The 22,518-nt window shown below is 43.4% G+C and overlaps 1 protein-coding gene across 5 annotated transcripts in view; it reads right to left on the bottom strand.

The window, feature by feature from the left end:
• Positions 1-22,518, bottom strand: part of STN1 (STN1 subunit of CST complex) — a 978,195-nt gene that overhangs the window by 354,644 nt on the left and 601,033 nt on the right. The window lies entirely within an intron of this gene.

Below are 22,518 nucleotides of genomic sequence, written 5' to 3'. Positions count from 1 at the left end.
CTCCTGCTGTTTTGCTGCTCTTCAAAATTGACAGGTCCTGTTAAAATGCCGGCACACTCTCTTGCCCAAAGATAAACACCATGGTTGTGTTAGAGGTAGTGCATGCCTCAATCCTTTCCAGTTGCTGGCACCTACTGAGACAGGGCTCCACCTGCAATATCAACAATAACTTAAAGCTGCAAAAATAAAAGATTCCAGTCTTGGAAAAAACTACAGAAATTTTCAGCTGAAGAGCCAGTAAGGCAGCGGAATACCAACAAGCAGATGGCGACTTCGGCTTTCATCAAGATAAGAGGCTTAAAAAAGACCGGTAAGATAACGCCTTAGTATACAATTCATAGGTAGTTACTAGTCATGCATTCAAGGCCTTACTAAGGAGCGTAGCCATAATTCCCAAATTGCCCAAAGCACTGTCTTGTTAACAGACTTGCTTAAGGTCAAACAGTAGGCAAATTAAAGTGTAAAGATTCAAACCATGTATCCTTGGAACAGGAAGCAGCTCATTAACAACTCAAAAGCTTTAATTCTCTGGGCTATTTGTGCTAAAGGTAATCTGAGATCATCGAAAACTGGACCTGAAGAGGTGCATGTATGTATCCTTTCCACCAATAAGTTAAACTTTTCTGTTCTGATAAACAAGACATCAGACCTGGTCTTCGTGTTTTGTAAAGGACGTGCAGGATTTGCTGAGATCTCTGCCAGGAATTTAAGCTGAAGGATCCTGGCTGTGAATTGAAGTGACTTTGTTAATGGATAAACAATATTTGCTTCATGCTGGAAGAGAAGATCCTGTCTTTGGGGAATATGTAGGAACAGCAAAAATGTATACTTATGTGGCAGACTCAGCTGTTTGGCCATCTCAGTCAACCAAATACTGCAGTTTTATACAACTTACAAGAACCAAAGCAACAGATGAAAATGGATAAAGGAGACTTTCCTCAAATTCTTGAGAGGCTGTAGTTGACCCAGTCTATAACTTGAGAAAATAACAGGTATGTACTCAACAAATCAGCTGATCTGAGAAGCAGTTGTCTTCAGCAAGCAGACTGCTAGGATTTCCTCTTACAGTCCAAATTTGCCATCCTCAGGAGTAAGTGCACACATCACCTGACTGGACATGCCATGTCATGTGCTTGGTTAAAGGAGTATGTCTTACTCATGAGACACCAGTTCACTATCACTCAGAGATGGATGAAGGGGCCATCCAAGCACAGGAGGGTAGAGAATGATAATGTGTACTCAATGAAGAGTACTCTCTCACAGATCAGTCAGGGCATATCTGTTACACTTGACACAGGGAATCCTTAAAGTAGACTTCTAGTCGGGAGGAATACAAACCAGTATTGAAAAATGTACAGGGGGCTAATACAGAATGGCTAAAAGGTGAAAAATAATAAGGCGGAATCTTGTTAATGACATGCAAATCATATTTGGCTCTCGGAATTAACATCCAGGGAGTACAGTTGTAGACAATGAAGACAATTTTGAAACAAACACAAGAGGTGGCTACACTCCTGATAAAGAGGCTTATGTAAGCAGGATTTTTTAATAAGCAGTTAGCCTCCTGATGGAAAAACAGTGCAGATGGCATCTGATAAATTCTAGCAAAGGTCTGAGTATATAAATGTCACTGAATGTCTAAACTGAAACCATCCAACTCAAAATCTGCTAGCAAATTATCTATGCCTGGCATACACACTGTCTACAGTACCATGTCAACAGACATGGTCTATTCAGAGAGTTGCACAGTAGTTTTGGAGACTGGCTTTCCCATCTTACTGCTAGACAAGGAGACAGACAATTGGTTGGTTTTCCTAAATTTTTAAGTCCTGTGAAGGTGAGTGAAGGTGAAAGCGAAGTTGCCTATGCACATCTAAGAGATGAAGAGTATATTCTCCTTTATTGTCAAATTTGGGAAAGAAAATTGATGGTTTAAAAGGTGAATGCACCAAAGTCAGGTCCCAAGGTGGAATGGGGTCCCTAATTGGGGGTCTAAGTAAGAAGGTACCTTTGAGAAAAGCCTTACATAACTTAGACGAAACTAAGGAGAAGCATTATTTGGAGATGGCCACTAACTGAACTTTGATGGTGGAAAAGATGGAGGCAAGGAAATCTAAAACAGCAGGAAGTGGAGCAGTGAAAAGGATGCAACTATCTCTGATGAGCCCAAAAAGAAAACCACTTCCATTTACTCTTATAAATCTTCGTAACTGAAGGTTTGTTTGACGAAAAAAGAATTTGGTGAACTGGTGAGGAAAACCTTGAATGTCTAGCCATCACTGGAATTGGAGAAACCATGCGGTCTCAATATCCATAGGGATAGAAACCATAAGGCCTGCAATATTCCAGATGAAACATCCCTGATGGGTGTGATAGCAGGTCTGGACTGGGAACCAGTGTCCATGGAAGACATACTAGGTGAGACTATAGGAAGAGGAACCACACTTGCTGAGGCCAGAAGGGGGCAATGAGGATTACTTTGTTCCTCAAGTGGAGCACTTTTTGAAGAAACTTGGGAATTAGGGGCAGGGGTGGGTAAGCATACAGGAAACCGGAGGGCCAAACATGGACTAGAGCATCTCTCAGTGAATGTCCTTGAGGGGGAATTAGGGCAAATAACAAGTTGCATTTGTTGTTGAGGGAGAGCTGAAAAGATCGCAGTATGGTAGACCCCCACTTCAGGAAGATCTTATTTGCTATTGACTGATTGAGAGACCACTAGTGAGGCATCAGGATGGTCCTGCTGAGCTTGTCCACTAAGATGTTGGACTTCCCCCCGTTGTGTGTCTCGACAAGAAAGCAGTTGGAGGAGATCGCCCACTGCCCAACTTGCATTGTTTCTTGGCAAAAGGGGGTAAGATCTTGTTCCCCCTGCTTGCTGATGTACCAGACTACTGACATGTTGTCTGTTTGAATAGCAATAGCTCCTAGTGGAAGATGGCTCTGAAGGGCCTGCAATGCCAGAAGCACAGCTCTCATCTCCAGGACATTTATATGTAAACTGGTCTCTTCTGGGAATCACATGCCTTGAACTATCCCACGTAATGTCCCCCCACCCCAACTGGGAGATGTCTGTGGTCAATGTGACATTAGGGGGAGAAAGAATAAATGGATGCTCTTGATAAAGCTCTTTGAAGTGTATCCACCACTGCAGGGATCTTCTGCAAACTTGAGATAATTTTATCAGATGTCATAAGGGATGTCGATGAAAAGACCATTGTACTGCTAGAGTCCATTGAAGAGTTCTCATATGAAGATGAGCAGTGGGTATTAAAGTTACTGCAGCTGCCATTGACCCTAGAGCTTTGAGTACCATTTTTTCTGGGAGAGAAGAATGGGAAAGAACCTGTCTGACATGCGACTTCAAAGTAATAAAACTGTTTTGAGACAGAAGACCTAGATAACTGACTATGTCTAGATGAGTCCTATAAACTCTAAGACATGAAGTGGTTGAAGTTGCGACTTGGGCAGATTGATAGTAATTGCCAGGCAGACAGGTAGTTGGAGCAAGTAATCCCTGGCTCTTTCCAGAAGATGCCTAGTTTGTGCAGTAAGCAGCCAGTTGTCTAAGTAAGGAAACACACTGAATCCGAGCAGTCTTAGATGAGTTGCTACCATTGCCATGCATTTAATGAATACCCTGGGGGCTGTGGTGAAATCGAAGGGCATGGCTCTGAACTGGTAATGACTGGCTCCCAGCTGGAACAGTAGGTATCTGGGAGAGCACCTGGTTATTTTGATGTGATAGTACGTGTCTTGAAGATTGACAGAGTACATCCAGTCATCCTTCTGCAGGAGAGTCAGAATGGATTGAACCATGACCATCTGGAATTTGGAACTCTTTACAAACTGATTCAGATAACCGAGAACCAAAATGTGTCTTAGGTCACCTGTTTTCTTTGGCATTAAAAAGAACCTTGAGTAAATTCTGGATCCTCTTTGGTCTGGGAGAACCTTTTGGATGACTCTTTTGTCCAGCAGCTTTTAAATCTCCTTGAGCTGCTAACTCCTCCTGATTGGGTGGAACATTGGGGAAATATTTTCTTTACTTTTGGGGAACTTGTAAAAAGAGAATAAAATATCTTCTGGATATGATCTTTTGCACTCAAGAATCTTTTGTGATGGCTATCCAGGCTTTTAGGTGCAAGGACAAGCGCCCCCAACTGCCTCCAGAGAGGGACAGTTGGGCAACTTTTCAGGAGCGCTTAAAGGATATGCCCAAGAAGGAATCTCAAGACCCTGGAGTCTATGGACCCTCTTTGCCACATGGGTGACATCTTCCACTGTAGCTATTTCTCCCTTGCATATGGGAGGGGGGGGGCTCTGAGTGATTCTTGGAAAGGTCCTTGAGATTTCTGGAACCACACCTTTTTGCCATCATGTTGATCCCTAGAAAAGGGTCTCTACAGGGTAGAAAAGCAGATTCCCATGGCAGACCAGGTCTTTCCATCTTGCTCACTGCGGTAAATTGTCTCTAATGGGTGGCCCAAACAAAGAAAGTCCATCAAAAGGAGTAGTGATGAATGACACCTTTAAAGACTGTACAAATCGAACAACCACATCCAGGCACATGTCCTAATGGCTATGCCTGAACTGGCCGCCTTTGAGGAACGTTCAGCTGCATGTGAGATTAACGTTATGGATGCATTTGCAATGGAATGCAGGGTGGCCAGTCCAAGGAAAAAGACTTTTGTTCCTCTATGGGCATGGACCCAGGGGCAGAGTTAGAGAGCGTTCCTTAACTAAGTTTCGCTATAACCTAGTGAAATGTGCCAGGTAATTCAGAGACCATAAGGCAAAGGTCACTGAAGCATACACTTGCTTCCCAAACCTGTCAAAACACTCTAGACTCCATATTAGGGGTATGAACAGTGGAGGTCTGTTCAGCCAGCTCCTTTCTGGTGGCTGCCGCAACAACAATGGCATCTAGAGAGATTCCCTTTGACCAGTACTGTCTGTAAGAGGGGGTGCTCATAATTTTCTCTGGGTGTTTGGAGATTGGTTCCACGGAGTCTGGTTCCTTACATGTCCTGCGGGAGACAAGGTTTATAAGCTCATCTGCTGGGAGGGGGAGGCTAACCCAAGAAGTAGATGGTGTAGAAGGCTTCCAAGAACACCGATTCCTCCTGGGAAGAAGTTTAGGAAAACCAACCACGTTTCTGGAGAAGGATCTCTAAGATGTCTCTAAACAAAAATCCAACTCTGCAATAAAGTTCCAATAAACGCCACGATCCGAGTTATTTTCTAATTTTTTATTATGCAAACAAGAACATAAAGTTGAGCGCTTTCATCTACAAGAGTGTAGACTTCATCAGAACAGTTACTACATCAATTAGTGATGTTTAAATAGTATGTGAAAGCCCGCCAATTTTAAAATAATTAACCATTTCTATTCAGTTTTAAAGCAGTAATACTGTTTGTCATGTGTCAATATAACAGCTTATCACAAAGTCAGTAAACATACATTGACATTTTGCCCGTGACAGCAGTAATATCATACTACCTCAATGTGCATGAATGCATTTAAAAATTCTTAATATTACCATATTAAAAAATCACAATATGTTAAAAAATGCACCTATATAAAAATACGCCAATATAAAAATTTGTAAGAGAATTCATACATATCGAATAGAATAATAAATAAAAAATAAAAAATAAAAAAATCCAATATATAAAATTATTCAAATATAGGAAGTACAATCATTATAGCTATAATTATAATTAATAATGCAGTAAATAAATATGTAACTTAATTTTTACATCTTGATAAGTGGTTTTGTGGGAATAGAGTCATTTAAACCAGGTGGATGAAAGGTAAAGAAAAAGAAGTTATGTCTTACCATAACGTTCCATCTGTATTGTTGATCCTCATTCAGTCATTACGCATGGGTATCGGTTCCGACCTCGGAACCGAGCCGACCATTTTCCAAGCTCGCGTCAGCTTCAAACTCTCGAGCTAAACTCTTACACATAATCCCCCTCTCCCTGTTACCTCAGATTGAGTTTGCAAGTCAAAGGAAGGTAGAGGCTACCTCTGGTCAAATAACCTAAGAGAACCGGATGGTGAGATCCACTAGAAGCCTCAGGAGGGGGAAGGAGGGAGGGTTGTAATGACTGAACGAGGATCAACAATACAGATGGAACGTTATGGTAAGACATAACTTCTTTATCTGATATTGTTAATCCTTGTTCATTCCTTACGCATGGGACAGAGTCCCCAGCTACCTCTATTCCTGGGAGGCTCTCATGGAAGGACATTCCTGAGCACCATAGAACCGAAAGATGCTCTTCCCCTGGAGGCCAAATCCAATTTGTAATGATTGATGAAGGTATGAGGCGTAGCTCAAGTTGCAGCTGCATAGATGTCATGTAAAGAATCTCTGGCATGGAAGGCAGCAGAAGTTGCCACCGACCTTGTTGAATGAGCTTTCATGATAGTAGGCAACGAGATATTGCGTTGTGTATAAATGAAGGTTACACAGTCCTTCAACCATCTAGCTAATGTGACCTTAGCAACAGCAGATCCCAATCTAGGTCCAGAAAAGGCCAAAAATAACTGGTCAGATTTACGAAAGGACCTAGTCCTGTTCATGTAAAAATGGATTTGCCTGTGGATATCTAGGGTATGTTGGCAATAATCTCCTCTGTTTGAATGATTGGGAAAGAAAACTGACAAGTCAATGGTTTGATTAATGGACATTTCAGAGATCACTTTTGGCAGAAATGATGGATTAGTTCTCAGAGACACTCTATCTCTATGAAAAATCAAGTATGGACTCTTGATACATAAAGCTTGAAGCTCAGAAATACGTCTGACAGAAGTAACGGCGACCAAAAACAAGGTTTTCCATGACAAATGCTTGAGGTCGCAAGAAGAAGCTGGTTCAAAGGGTGGCATTGTCAGAGCTTGTAGAACTAATGATAAATCCCATGGCTGAATAGGTTCTCTAAAAGGTGGCTTCAGATGATTCACACCTTTTATGAAGGTCTTGCACAATTTGTGGGACATAAGAGAGGAATCTTGGACACCCTCATGGAAATTAACTCTAATGGTAGAGGCCGATAGACCCGATTGGAAAAGGTCGGCCAGATAGTCTAGTATTATCGACACTGGTGCTGAGAAGGGATCTACTTGTTTATCTTTCAGCCAACAGGTAAAGCTTTTCCACTTGCTCAGATAAGTAATTCTAGTGGAAGACTTATGAGTTACAATGAGAATGTCATGTACTGGTAAAGAAAGATCATTCTGCCTGGCAATCAAGGGAATTGGAGTAGCCAAGCCATGAGCTTCAGGCTGTTCAAGTTGGGATGAATCAGGTTTTGTGGATGTGAGATCAACTCCGGGGTTGGATGGAGAATCCATGGTCGATCTAGTAGGTGAGGCCAAAGGAAGGGGAACCAAATCTATTGAGGCCAATATGGTGCTATGAGGATCACCTTGCTCTTCAACCGACGGGCTTTCTTCAGAAACTGGGGAATGAGGGGAAAGGGTGGGAATGTGTAAAGAAGACCTGAGGGCCAATCATGGACTAGAGAGTCCCTTGGTGACTGTCCCGGAGGGGGAATCAGGGCGATGTAGTTGGTCGGAGATGCAAAGAGGTCGCAGCAAGGACAGCCCCAGCGGTCGAAGATCTCCGCTGCTATCAAGGGATTCAGAGACCACTCGTGAGGTTGAAGAATGCACCTGCTGAGTCTGTCTGATATCACATTTGAACTCCCGGGAATGTGCATTGCTAGAAGAAAACGGTTGGTAGCCATCGCCCATTGCCATATCCTCATGGCCTCTCAACAAAGGGGGTAAGATTTGGTGCCACCTTGCTTGTTGATGTACCAGACCACCGCCTTGTTGTCTGATTGAATTGCAATCGCCCCAGATGGCAGCAGGGGATGGAATGCTTGCAACACCAGAAGCACAGCCCTCAGCTCTAGAACATTTATATGCAGATGGGCCTCCAGTTCGGACCAAGTGCCTTGGACTGTCTGTCCCTGACACAGCTCCCCCCACCCCATCAGGGAGGCATCCGTGTTCACTGTGGCCTTGGGTTGCTGGGGGGAGAAGGGGCGAGACAATTGTGACAGATTGTGCATCATCCACCAATTTAAATCCTGTTTGCACCTGTGGGTTACTCGAATCATGGCTGAAAGAGGATGCTGAAAAGGATACCACTGGGTGAGCAGTAGCCATTGTAGAAGCCTCATGTGCAACCTGGCCAGGGGGACAATGGTGATGGAGGCTGCCATGGAATCCAAAAGCTGTAGAACCGAGTGAGCTGTGGATTTCTCCCATGAAAGGATTGGGATCAGTTGTTGCTTTATCCTTAAAATTCTGTGCTCTGGAATGGCAGCTCTGCAGTTCTTTCTGTCCAAGATAACCCCTATGAATTCTGTAGACTGAGATGGGGTGAGAATGGATTTTTGCCAGTTTATGGTTATGCCTAGCCTTTGTGCAGCGAGGAGAGAGTATGCCAGGGCTTCTTCCAGTAGATGTCTGGTGGGGGAGGAAATGAGCCAGTCGTCTAGGTATGGAAACACCTGGGATCCTTGAAGTCGCAAGTGAGCTGTGACGACTGCCATGCACTTTGTGAACACTATGGAGGCTGTAGAAAGTCCGAAGGGCAGTACTCTGAACTGGTAGTGACTGGCTCTCACACGGAAGCGCAGAAATCTTCTTGATGGCATGTCCACTTTTATGTGGTAGTACGCATCTTGAAGATCTATCGAGCACATCCAATCGTCTTTTTCCAAAAGTGGGAAGATAGACTGTATTGTGACCATCCGGAATATTTGTACCCTCACAAACTTGTTCAATACACTGAGATCCAAAATTGGTCTCCAGTCCCCGGTTTTCTTTGGCACTAAAAATAGTCTTGAGTAGAATCCGGATCCTATCTGGTCTGGAGGGACTATTTGAATGACTCTCCTTCTTAGCAGCTTTTCTATCTCTAGTGCTGCTTCTTCCCTTTGACTGGGTGGAACGTCGGGAAGGTTTTTTGAAGGGACAGGAGAAATATCGAAGGGGATAGGATAACCTCTGGTTATAATCCTTTGTACCCAGGAATCGGTGGTGATGGTTAGCTAGGCAGAAGGGTACAAGGAGAAATGACCCCCAACCACCTCCAGAGGAATGGAGTTGGGCTGCTCTTCAGGAGCGCTGGTAGGTTTGGCCAGGGAAAGAGTCCCTGGAACCCTGGTTACGCAGACCCCCTCTGCCCCGAAAGGAGCGTCTTCACTGTGAGTTTCCCCCTCTGCCTCTAGGGGAGAACTCGGTCTGTGTGTCACGGAAAGGACCCTGAGATTTCTTGAACCATATCTTCCCACTCTTTTGGTTTCAGGAGAAAGCATGTTGAGGGGAAGAATAATGGATACCTATGGCAGAAAGGGTCTTACCGTCCTGTTCACATCTGACCAGTGTGCTTTTAACTTTGGGTCCAAACAATGAAGAGGCCTCAATGGGAGGGTTAAGAAAGGAAGCCTTAAAGGGTTCCGCGAAATTGCACAAGCGCATCCAGGCATGTCGTATCAAGACCGCAGCTGAACCCGCTGCTCTAGCTACTCCTTCTGATGCGAGAGATATCAGTCGCATAAAGGAGTTAGATATTGACTCAATGGTGGCCAGGTGAGAGGCCACTTTGTCACGGACCTCATCAGACATGGCACCAGTCAAGGTTTCAGAGAGCTCAGAAATCAGATCCCTTTGAAGCTTGGTAAAGTGTGCCATATAATTCAGGGACCTGATAATAAAGGTCGCTGATGCAAAGGTGCGCTTCCCTATCCTGTCCAGGGCCCGGGACTCTTTGTTACGCGGATGGACAGTCTGGCTTTCTTCTTCTGCCAGATCCTTTTTTGTTGCGGCCACCACTACCAAAGCATCCACAGGAAGACCTTTTGACCAATGGGGCTCCATAGCAGGAGGGGACAAAATCTTATCTGGTCTCTGAGGAATAGCTTAGATGGTGTCAAGAGCCTTCCAAGCACGCTGCACGATAAGCCGGACAAGTTCATCGGCAGGTGGAGTAACCCAGGAGGTAGGGGGCCGGGCGCGAAAGGCCTGCAGGAACACAGATTCCTCAGCGGTCGGATTAGAGGACTGCCAGTCACCTCTCTGTTCGAGGATATCACCAAAGGATACCTCAGAGGGTGACCAAGGGGATCCTTCCCCCTCATCAAAATCTGTGTCTTCAGTGAGGGACTCCTCTGTGGAGTCCATGTGCTTCCTCTTACATGAACTTCTCCGGTGAACTTCCTCAGTGGGATAAGCTGGGGAAGACAGCAGAAAAGGGGTTTCCTGTGGCCCTTGCACCTGGTCTCCACTTGGTGCGACTTGTGAAACCAGTGTACCAGAGGAGGGTGGAGGGATAGACAGTCCAGTATCACCAGCAGCAGCGAAAGCCTTCTCCATCAGTTGGAAGGCTGGTCCACCTGAAGAGGAGTGAATGTCCAGGACAGGGGTCACCCCTCCCCTAAGTGGCTCAGCCTGCTGACCCAGAGTCCCCGTATGGCTGTGGAGCAGCAAATTATGCGTGTCGCAACTGACATCCTGGGTCGTAGCAAAACTTTCCTGCCATGAAGGCAACTGCGATTCCTTAGTGAGATCCATAAAGGGAACCGCAGAAGGGGAAGACTGTGCTATATCCATGGACTTCAAAGGCAATGAAGGAGGAGAATAAGAAGGGGTCTTTGGAGATGGGTGATCACCTCCCAAGGAAGGATAGTTCCTGGGGGGTGGGATACCTCTGGCCAACAGCACCTGATCCACAAGACGCAACACATCATGTTGGGAAAGGCTTCAAGTGGACCTCACGGAGACTGAGGGAGAAACAGGCCTGTCCACAGAAGAGGCAAACTCGGTGCCCATCTTACCAGTCCACCAGTCCACACCGAGAACAACGGTGCCGAGAGAGACTGGACTACGGGTATCTGCACCGAAGAAGTCATCGGTGCCGAGGTCACAGTTTGCACAGACACAGGGATCGGTGCCGAAGCTGGAACTGACAAAACTGGAGTCAACAATAAAGGCGTCGGTTCCGAGTAAGATGTCGGAGCCGATGTGGTCAAGGTCTGCGCCGACTGAGAGGTCGGTGTCGATACAGTGGTAATAGTCTGAACCGAGGAGCCCAACGGTGCCGATATAGTGAAGGCTGCAGGAGAAGACGGAGCTGAGATCACTAATGGAGCCAAAGGTTTAGGCACCGAAAGCACTGGGGCTGACTGAGTGAGCTCCGGAGCCGAAACTTTAGCCTTTTTAGGTTTTGGTTGGTGGGAGTCACCAGCCGGGAATGAAGGCAAAGGTTTAGCCTTGGTAGTAACATCCAAAATTTTCTTATGGGCTCTAGGAGGGGTTGAGGCCTCTGACCCAGAAATAGCCTCTGAAAAGGGAGATTTAAGAAGTCCCTTCAGCAACAACTTGTTTTTCCTTTCTAACAAAGTTATATTTGAAAAATTTTCACAGACAGTACAGAGTGGGTCAACAGATAAGTGGGACGCCCCCAAACAATAAACGCACAAGGAGTGTGCATCACGTGTAGGTAATTTGTGTCCACAATCAAAACACCATTTAAGCCTCAGACTACCTTTTTTATCTGCCATGATAGAAAAAGTAGATAGTAGAAAAGGGTACCAGCAATGGTACAAAAGCATACCCGAAGGTATGAAAAAAAGGGAAGATTACCAAAGATGGTAAGGGGAGAAATACCTCACGGTAAAAAACTAGAGAAAAGAGAAGAAAAACTCAAGAAATATGGTCGCTAGATGCGATAGGGTAAGAGACAACAAAATAGAAACTTTTCTGACAGGAAAAGTAATATAAATTACTATTTGACAACAAATAACTATGCTTAGCTCAAGAGAAGCAGCTTGACACGATCGAATGGCAATGCGGCAAATGTAATCTGAGGTAACAGGGAGAGGGGCATTATGGGTAAGAGTTTAGCTCGAGAGTTTGAAGCTGACGTGAGCTTGGAAAATGGCCAGCTCAGTTCCGAGGTTGGAACCTCTACCCATGCATAAGGAATGAACGAGGATTAACAATATCAGATCATAGCATTAGTAATACCCAAGAAGAAATATTTACGGAGAAGAAATATAATTCTTTGCACTCACTAAACCCACAACGAGCGTGAGAGATTGCAATCTTGTTTGAACCTGAAGAGCGACAAACGAGATCTGAGGTACCACAGTGGTCAGGGACATTATGGGTAAGGGAGGAGCTTGAGAATTGGATCCTAAAATCTAGAAAAAGGGGCAGAGTCAGATCCAAGGATCGGATCTGAACCCATTCATTGAGGAATGAATGAAAAATAAAAAAAATCAGATGATATGTTTTATACAAAAGATACAACCAGTATCAGTAAAGCTACTGGATAAGATGGAAGAAAATATTCCATCATAGTAAAATACACTGTCTGCAAACATCAGTCCAGGTGCTTCACAATATATTCACCCTTGTTGCTAAAGTTAGGAAAGAAGACAGGCAAATGGATGGTTTGGCTGATATTGGCTTGTGAAACAACTTTGGGAAGAAAGGAGGGGTTGCTACACAGTGGGACTCTGTCTTTATGAAAAAAACAAATACAGAGAATGTGCGCATAAAGCTTGAATCTCTAAAATTCTCCTTGCCGACGTGATTGCCACTAAAAAAATAGTTTTCCAGGAGAGAAACTTAATATCACAGGTGGCTGCAGATTCAAAGGGCAGTTGCACAACAGAACATAGCACTAAATTGAGGTCCCATGGAGGAGAAGGATCCCTGTGAGGTGGTTTTAACAACATGATCCATTTTAAGAAGGCTTTGCAAAGTTTGTGGGAAATTAATGACAAGGTATCCTCTCCAACATGGAAAACCAAAATCGCTGCTAAATGAACTTTAATTGTAGAGGCAGATACTCCATCATCAAAAAGCTGAGCCAGGAAATCCAAGACAAAGTGAACAGGAGCTGTAATAGGATCTACTTTGTGCTGTTGCACCCAAATTACAAACCTCTTCCATTTACTTTTGTACAGTTTCTGATTAGATAATTTATGAGAAGACAACAAAATATGTTTGACTGGAGAGGAGAGCAATTAACGGAACTGGAGAAACCAAACCATCAGCTTGAGATTGTGCAGCTTTGGATGAATCATCCCAGTCAGGTGCGACTGTACCTCTGGAAAGCTTTTCAGAATTCAGGGCTTCTACTGAAGGTGACGCCAGAGAAAAGGAAAGCAAATTTGATGAGGCCAGAACAGGGCAATGAGGATTACTGTTCATCTCAACCTACTCACTTTCTGAATGAACTGTGAGATCAATGGGAAGGGGGAAAAGGCATAAAGTAGACTGGGAGCCAATCATTGAGTGAGAGCATCTCTCAGGGACTGTCCCTGTGGGAGGATCAGGGCAAAATAGTTGCTGCATTTGTTGTTTGGGGGGAAAGCAAAAAGGTCATAGCAAGACTGGCCACATCTGTGGAAAATGTCCTCTGCTACCTTTTGGTTGAGGGACCACTTGTGAGGCATGAGAATGATCTGCTCAACTTATCCGCAATTACGCTGGACTTCCCAGGAATGTGAGTTGCTATGAGAAAGCAGTTGGAGGGGACTGCCCGTTGCCACACTCTGAGGGCTTCTCGACACAGAGGGTAAGATCTGGTTCCCCCCTTGCCTATTCATGTACCAGACCACTGACATGTTGCCTGAGTGAATTGCAACTGTCCCTAGAGGAAGAGTATTCTGGAATGCTTGCAATGCGAGGAGCACAGCTCTTATCTCCAGGACATTCATGTGCAGGTTTGCCTCGTCTGCAGACCAGGTTCCTTGGACCCTTCTCCCAGATAATGCTCTCCCCCAATCTGGGAGGCATCTGTGGTCACAGTGGCCTGCGGTTGTGGGGGAACAAAGGGTCGGCCTTGCAACAGTTGGTCTGACTGCATCCATCATAAGAGGGATTGTCTGCATGCACCGGTTATTAGAATCTGGTGGGACACGAAACGATGAAAAATTGACCATTGGGCAGCTAGAAGCTACTGTAAAATCCTCATATGGAATCTTGCTAACAGAATGAACTACTGCCACAACTACTGACCCCAACGCCTGAAGAATATGACATGCAACTACCTTCCGATTTCACAGTAAACTGTTTGTCATCTTATTGTTAATACTCTCGATGCTGGAAGTTTGGCTATCATCTGTGTATTGTCCAAAACCGCTCCAATGAACTCCAAAGTTTTTACGGGTTCTGGTTGTGATTTTCGGTACATTACCATTAATACCTAATTGTGCACAAAGCTGAAGAAATGAGTCCTGTGTTTTTAACAGCAGATGCCTGGTTGGGGCAGAAATCAGACAGTCATCTAAATAAGGAAAAAGCCGGAATCCTTGCAGTCTCAGGTGAGCTGCAACCATTGTCATACATTTGGTGAACACCCTGGGGCCTGTGGTGAGACTAAAGGGCAGTGCTCTGAACCAGAAATGAGTGGCTCCCAACCAGAAGTATAGGTATTTTCTGGAGCGCCTGTTGATCTTTATATAGTAGTACATGTCCTAAAAACCCATTGAGCACATCCAATCGTCCTTCTCCAAGAATGAAGTATGGACTGAGCCATGACCATTCTGAACTTGTTGCATCGAACTGACTTGTTAAGCTTGCTGAGATCCAGAATCAGTCTCCAATCCTGTTTTCTTAGAAACTAAAAGGAATCTCGAGCAAGTTCTGAATCCTCTTTGATCTGGAGGGACCTTATGGATGACTTTTTTTCTAGCAGTTTTTGAATTTGCGGGACTGCTCGATCCCTTTGACTAGGTGGAACTTCTGGGATTTTCTTGTTGGGAGGTAGTTGTTGAGAAAAGGGAATCTGGTACCCTCGGATATTATCCTCTACACCCATGTATCGGAAGTTATAATTTGACAGGCTCTCCAGTGCAGTGACAGATGACCTCTGACTGCCCCCAGAGGTGGACAATTGGGCCTCCTTTCAGGAGCACTGGAAGGGTTTCCCAAAAAAGGGTTCTCAGGAGCCCTGGTTCTGCGCGTCTCCTCCGGTGTGAGGCTGGCATCTTCCATTATTACTGATCTCCTCTCTGCCTCTGGGGCAAAAATCTCCATTTGTGTCCTGGTAAGAGGTCCGAGATTTTTTGAACCACATCTTCTCACTTCCTCTCTGACCTTTAGAGTAAGGCCTCGGGGGCAGAAAAAACATATGTCCATGGCAGACAGAGTCTTACCTTCCTTCTCACACCTGGAAAGGGTATCTTTAACTTTTGGTTCAAAAAGAGATGAACCATCAAACAGGGCATTGACAAAGGGCTCCACAAAGTCACATGGGCATGCATCCAGACATGCCTCCTCATAGTGATGCTAGAATGCACTGCCTACTCGCCCCTTCAGTTATGTGTGCAATAAGCCGCATGGAAGAGTTAACTACAAAGTGCAGGGCTGCTAGCTGGGAAGATACGTTTTGATGAACTGCATCAGCTACTGCGCCTTTTAGGGTATCTGACAGCTCCTCAATCAGATCCCTTTGTAACCTTGTGAAATGGGAAAGATAGTTAAGCAATCGCACGGTAAATGTCACTGAAGAGAAAACACATTTCCACATCTATCCATCATTCTAGAATCTTTATCAGGAAGGTGGATAGCAGAACTGTCCTCTGAGAGTTCCTTTTTGTTCGCTGCCATCACAACCATGGCATCTACTGCCAACATCCTTAGTCCAGAAGGCTTTGTCTGAAGGAGCTGTAATTATCTTGTTTGGTCTCTGAGGAACAGGCTTGATGGAATCTGGGGTCTTGCATGCCCGCCGAGAAATCAAACCTATGAGCTCATCAGCAGGCAGAGTCACCCAGGAGGAGGATGGGTGAGAACCAAAAGTTGCCAGGTATACTGACTCCTCAGGAGAAGGATTACTGGACTGCCAGCCACCTCTCTGTTTCAATATTTCTAGAATCTACCCAAAGGATACATCCTCAGGCTGTGACTGTGAGGATCTTTCTGCTTCCTCGAGGTCAGTGTCTTCAGCAGCAGACTCCTCAGTGGACTCTAAATGTTTCATCTTACAAAGTCTCTTCCAAGTAACCTCCTAAGTGGGAGACTTTGGGGAGGTATCTGAACAGAGAGGGGGCCCCGATGGGTATCCTGGTGCTTGATGTTTTGCTGTCTCAGTGGAGCATCCTGGTTGGAAGTGGTGCGCAGGGAATCCAGACAGGACTGAAGATCCAAATGGGGAGATACCTCTTTAGCTGCAATGGCAGCTATACAGATCTTGAAAGTACCAAAGGCTGACTGCTCCTGAGTGAAAGAGGGCTCTGGCCCTAACAAGACATGTTTGTGAGACAAAGCCTCTTCCAAACCAGAACACAGCTCACCCTAGGTAGAAGCCAGAGCCATGCTCACCTGCTCAGAAGCCTCAAGATGCACTGACTGCTCAGACAACCTGGGAGTCAAACTCTGTCGAGAACTACGAGGGTCACTACGGCTCCAGGAGCTCTCTGGATCAGAGAAAGTGGAAGAGCTCAAAGCCAATGTCTGATCTGAAGAAGATGTTCTCAGATCTGACCTAAAGCGTACTTGCGCATCGGATCTGAGGGCTCTGAAACTTGTCCTGAAGTCAGAGAGGGATCCAGGGAGGGAGTAGTACACTCAAGAAGCCCAGGAGCTGAGTGGGTCACGGCCAAGGGTGACTTAGTTATGCTCTGCGCCCACAGAATCTTCTGAACCAAATGCTCCATGTCGTCCTCAGTAAAGCTCCTAGTTGAATGAGAAGAGGAGCCAGAAGGGGATCTCAGCCTGGACAAAAAGGTGGATGGTACTCTGACTGGTACAGGGTCAAAAGTTGGAGAGTACTTGGTCTGAAGAAGAATCATAATGGGCTTAAAGGCACTCTTCTTTGGATATGACACCAATGGAAGCAGCCCATGTTTAAAAGATGGCTGTGGAACCAAAGATACCAGATCCGACTTGGCAGCATTTGGTGCCGAAGCCCCGACAGATCTTTATCTGCAAGTTTGTCCAACATGACAAGAAGGTAGGCACTGAAAGGCAGAATAAGTTAGAAGAAAGATTTTTTTGGATAGAAAAAGGTTAGAAAGAGGGTAAAACTACTAATGATAGTAGTCAAGCCTATCTAAAATGGTAAGGCATAAGGAAAAAAATGAACTAAAAAAGATGGTTATAGGGAAGAAGAAGATAGAGGGAAAACAAGTAACCTAACAAAACGAAATTACCAAGGAAATGTGAAAATGATTTGAACAAGGGCAGAAAAAGATCAACAGCAAGACACGGAAAATAGAGAGGGAATAAGAAAATGCAGTAACTTAAAGCAATACGACCTGATGATCCAAGAGCTGTAAGGAAGGACCTCATCTTTCTCAGAGCAGCATACAAGATCGGAAGAAACAGGGAGAGATGCACTGTAGGTAAGGGAAGTGTCCAAGAGCTTCTTTGGTTACCATTAGCTTAGTAACAGCCAAGTGGGATCCAATGATCGGATCCATAACCCATCTGTGAGGAGGAATGAAAAAAACTGACAATATGAAATCATCTGATGCATGACTGACACTTCTTGCCCCTGAAGGAAAAACAGAAGTGTAGAATAACAGGTGTGATGTACCTTTAAGAAGCTTTTCTAAGTCTATGTGTGCAAATAAATTCCAAGCACATGTTATCTTCAGTGCCATTTTGAAAGTGCAGCCAGAGTGTTAACATCTATGTGCATGATAGCTAGTTTGTTTACAAGTTAAAGTTACTTAACTTTGTTTATGATGTGTTTGTATACAATAAAGCTGCCTGAACAAGAACCCAAATCGCCGGTTTCTTCCTGACCTGGCGAATGACATGGTGTCAGAAGTGGGATTGTGAAGACCATGAAGTTCAGAGCCATGAAGTGCAGAGGTAACAATGAAAGCAAACAAAGTAAACTAAGAGCGAAAAAGGGCCAGAAGCAGGCTAAAGGTAAAGAGGATATGCACAAAAGATTTATTTATTAAAAGAGATAAAATGGAGCATTACAAGGGCACAAAACATATTACTAAGCAAACAGCACAGAAACATTTATTAAGTAAAAGAGAAGCATAAAAAAGCCCATTAATCAAAAAAAAATATTTGAAACAAGGTTATTTGATAAAACGAGCATGTTTAAAGTAAAACTAGCAAGTCTAGAGTTAAAACAAGCACAAGAAAATATAATGGGCATGAAAGGACACACACTCCAGGGATCTAAACCTTGTCTTCACAATGAACAAAACATGCTGGAAGGACAGGTTCCTGACCCAGAGACTCCCCAGACCCTGGAATAGATTGCCCATACATGTCAAGCAGAGCGCCTCTTTGGCCCTCTTCAAAAGGAACCTTAATGATTGGACGGGTGATAGGAAATTCACCCCGGGGATCACATCAGTCACCCTGCTAGACAGGGTCCAGGGAAGTAAATACTGTGGGAAGAAATAGCCTGGGAATTGTTATGGCTAGGCTTGTATAGGCCCCTAGGGCCGATAGCCTAGTACCAACCTATGAACCTCAAAGAGATTAAATGAGCAAAACAAATATAACAGAAGGGACAGCAAAGGGCACATTGAAAATAAATAAAGCAAGGTGAATGCATGTGTTTTGGCATAAATTACTACTTCGCATTGATTGAAGCCTTGAATTGCATAACTAGAGTTATTCTAAGTATCTCAAAGTGTGTAAAAGAACTTACAGTGTATGTTTATTACTGTGCATTTATTCCGAAGAGTTTGTTGTGTGTAAAGTGCAATTATTTCATAAAGTGCAGTCAAATACAGCCATTTCAAAAAGCTTCTTGTGCATGGGTGTGTCTATTCACAGAGTGCTGCTATTACAGAGTGTTTATTGCACTGTGCAGAGTATTTGGCAAAGTGCAGCCATCTTGGGAAATTTCAGTATGCTCTGTGCTGTTATTCGCAAAGTGCAGTTATTTCAAGGTGTTTCTCACTCTGAGTTTCTTCTGCCCAGTTCCTTCGTAAAGTGTAATTACTTCAAAACAGTTTTATCTGCATATTGCAATTACTTTGAAATAGTGTATTCATAAAGTACAGTTGCTTCGAAATGTTTCTAGCCCTCAGCTTTTATTGCCCAGTTTATTCTCACTACACAGTTATTCAAAAGGTTTCTTAAAATTATAATAAATTACTTTCACAGTCAAATAATTTCAAGAAAAAAGGCTCGTACAGTAAATAATTTTAAGACAAGTGACTTTTACAGTAAAGTGATTTCAGTATATTACAATGCCCAGGAGATTTATTTCGTAAAGTTCAGTTATACAGATGCTTCTCGTTCTGTCGCAAGTACTGGCACAGATTTCAAGCACGTGTGTGTGTGTGTGTATGTGTGTGTGTGTGTTTGTGTGTGTGTGTACATGGTCCATGTCACATGACTGAAACTTAAAATACTGAATTTCATTTCACTGAAACCACAATACCTAATTTTCAAAATACTGAAAATTCATTTGACTGAATCTCATTATACTGAAAGCTTACAATCCTGAATTTCAAAATACTGAATTTTAAGCCATTGACATGCGCATTTACAACACCGACTAACTCTTTCCAAAACTTAACAGAAGCTGGATGATATAAAACCAAATTATGTATACTAACTCCAGGATCGCACTATAGTACGAAAAAGAGCATATACCTTTTACTTACCTTATAGTACTGTGCACACTGCCAGGAGCACATGAAACATCTACCATATTATTTTAAACACTGCCCATAAAAATGTAGAGAGACATACCCACATTTAGAAACACTACATCATCACTTTCTACGCTACTATCGGTATTCTGACAGTTGGCTCTTTTAAGTTATAGTAATGTGTTTTTATCACAAGCTAGTCACAGGTGAAGGGAAACACATCACATCTATAGCTTAAAATTCAGTATTTTGAAATTCAGGATTATAAGCTTTCAGTATAATGAGATTCAGTCAAATGAGTTTTCAGTATTTTGAAAATTAGGTATCGTGGTGTCAGTCAAATGAAATTCAGTATTTGGTTTTAGTCATGTGAAGTGGACCCATGTGTACAAGTGTGTGCGTTTGTGTACACATTTGAAAAAGTCTTCACTAAGATGTGTTAATATGGCAGACGGATTTCACAAGCCACAACCACTTGTATTTGATCAGAATACTGCAGAGAATTGGAGAATATTTCAGCAACAGTATGCTATATTTATACAAGCAGCTTATTCTGATAAAGATACACACACCAGGACATTCATTTTGCTAAACCTAGCAGGGTCAGAGGCCATTGAAAGGGAGCGCTGATTTGTATAGGCACCAGCAGTGTATGAAGGTGAAGGTGAAACTCATCGTATTGTTGTGCAGGCTGAATCAAGGGAAGACCCAGAGTGTTTATAGCGCAAATTCAGAGAAACATGTAAGCCCCAGACTAATGTTGCATTAGACAGGCATTTTTTTACACAAGAGATCAAAAGCAAGGGGAAACTTTTGCAGCTTACATTAGTGACCTAAGAAACAAAGCTAAAATGTGTAAGTTTGGTGATTTAAAAGATGAGTTGGTAAAGGAGAGACATGTGTGGTATTAATAATGTTGCTGTGAGAAAGAATTTGCCGCTGAACAAATCCACTGAGATTTGTCAGATCTATGAAGTTATAGTCAGGCACACAAGTATGCTTGCTAGTGATAACAGCATGGTTTCAACAGGCTCCAGAGCTAATGTACACAGCATGCAACATGTGACAGGCAGAAGCAAGCCTAAGCACATGTCAGCAGCAGCCCCTGTGGGACTTCCAGGTAAAACTCATAGTCTTCTAGCAAATTCGAATACCAGTTCAGCTACAGGAGCATGCTCAGTGCAGAAGAGAAGCTGCTCAGTACAGTATAAGGGTGAATCAGCAAAATCCAAATCAAGCTTTATTGTTAACTGTCGCAATTGTGGTGCCAGCCATGAGTCCAGAAGAGAAAAGTGCATAGCATTTGGTCAGCAATGCCACAAATGTAAGAAGTGGAACCATTATCAGAGATTCTGTAAATCAAGTAGACCTAACACAGTTACAAAGAAGGGTCACTCAAGAAAGCAAGTTGATTAAGTAAACCTGCAACAGTCCACTTTCTATGTAGATGATGTGTCAATGATTAGTGAAAAGACTGATGCAGTAGATTTATTGGCAAGAAATGAAGAGTTTGGTACTGTTCGGATCAATGGTAAATCCAAAGAGCTTAAGGTAGACACTGGTTCAAAGTGCACTTTTATGTCTGCAGATAATTTTGCAAGGGTCAGAGCTGGTGAACAACTTAGTGTGACTAGTTGTGCAAAGCTTGTTGCTTATGGAGGTGAAGAAATTCAAACTGAAGGCTCAGTAGTGCTTTCATGTTATAAGGCCAACAACTGTTATAGCCGATTATTCTATGTAGTTTGAAGACCTGTGCAGTCATTACTGGGTCTCAGGGACAGTTTGAGAATGAATCTGCTTTCTTTTACCAAAGAAGTTCATAAAATAAGCACGTGTTCCAGTCCAGCTTCACTAACACTATTTTTTCAGAGTATACTGATGTTTTCGATGACAAGTTGGGCAAACTTCCAGTGGTATATTCTATGAAATTAGATCCAGAGATCAGTTCATTGGTCAGGCCAGCAAGATAAGTTCCTATAGCTATGCAGCATAAAGTCAAAGCTCAGTTGGATAAAATGGTGCAACAAGGTGTAATCTGTCCAGTTACAGAACGTACCGAATGGGTGTCGTCCGTGGTAACAGCTCATAAAAAAGGCTCAGATGAAATCAGAATATGCACTGACTCAAGAGATTTGTACAAAGCGTTGAAGAGCCCGCATAAGCCTATGTGTACAGTCGAAGAAGTCATGGCCCTGATACAGAATGCCACTTTTTTTCTGTTTTGGATGCAAAGATTTCATTTTGGCAAGTAATGCTTGATCGCAAATCTTCACTACTGACTAAATTCAGTACCCCATTTGGAAAATATAGATTTCTCAGGATGCCATTTGGAACAAGTGAAGTTTTTCAATGTGCAATGGAGCAAATATTTTGAGTTATCTCTTGTGCCATAATAGTAGATGATTTACTGGTAGGATGCAATGCTGAGGCAGAACATGACAGAAATCTTAAGAGAGTTCTAAACAGAGCACATGAAGTGAACTTAAAACTCAACCCTCTGAAGTGCAAATTCAGATTACCAGAAGTTACATATGTAGATAATTTATTTACAAGTATTGGCTTGAGACTGGACCCCTCCAAGCAAGCAGCCATTCTTGAGATGTTAGCATTGGAAAGTGTGCAGGCTCTGCAGTGTTTTCTTGGTATAGTTGATTGTCTGGGCAAGTTTATACCAGACTGCAGTGAACTGACAGCACCTTTGAGAGAGCTCACATATAAAGATATTACATGGTCATGGCTAGAACAGCACCAAAAAGCATTTGAAGTTCTTAAGCAGAAAATTGTTACCACACCAACATTAAGGTACTATGATGTCAACAAACCAGTAACTCTCTACTGCAATGCTTCAAAATTTGGTTTAGGTGCAGTTATTCTTCAAGAAGGCAGGCCTGTTGC

This window comes from Protopterus annectens, chromosome 14.part0 (genome assembly GCF_019279795.1).
Source record: "Protopterus annectens isolate FY-2018-M chromosome 14.part0, PAN1.0, whole genome shotgun sequence".
NCBI lineage: Eukaryota > Metazoa > Chordata > Ceratodontiformes > Protopteridae > Protopterus > Protopterus annectens.
The sequence above is the reverse complement of the archived record's forward strand: the minus strand, read 5'-3'. Positions and strand labels throughout refer to the sequence as shown.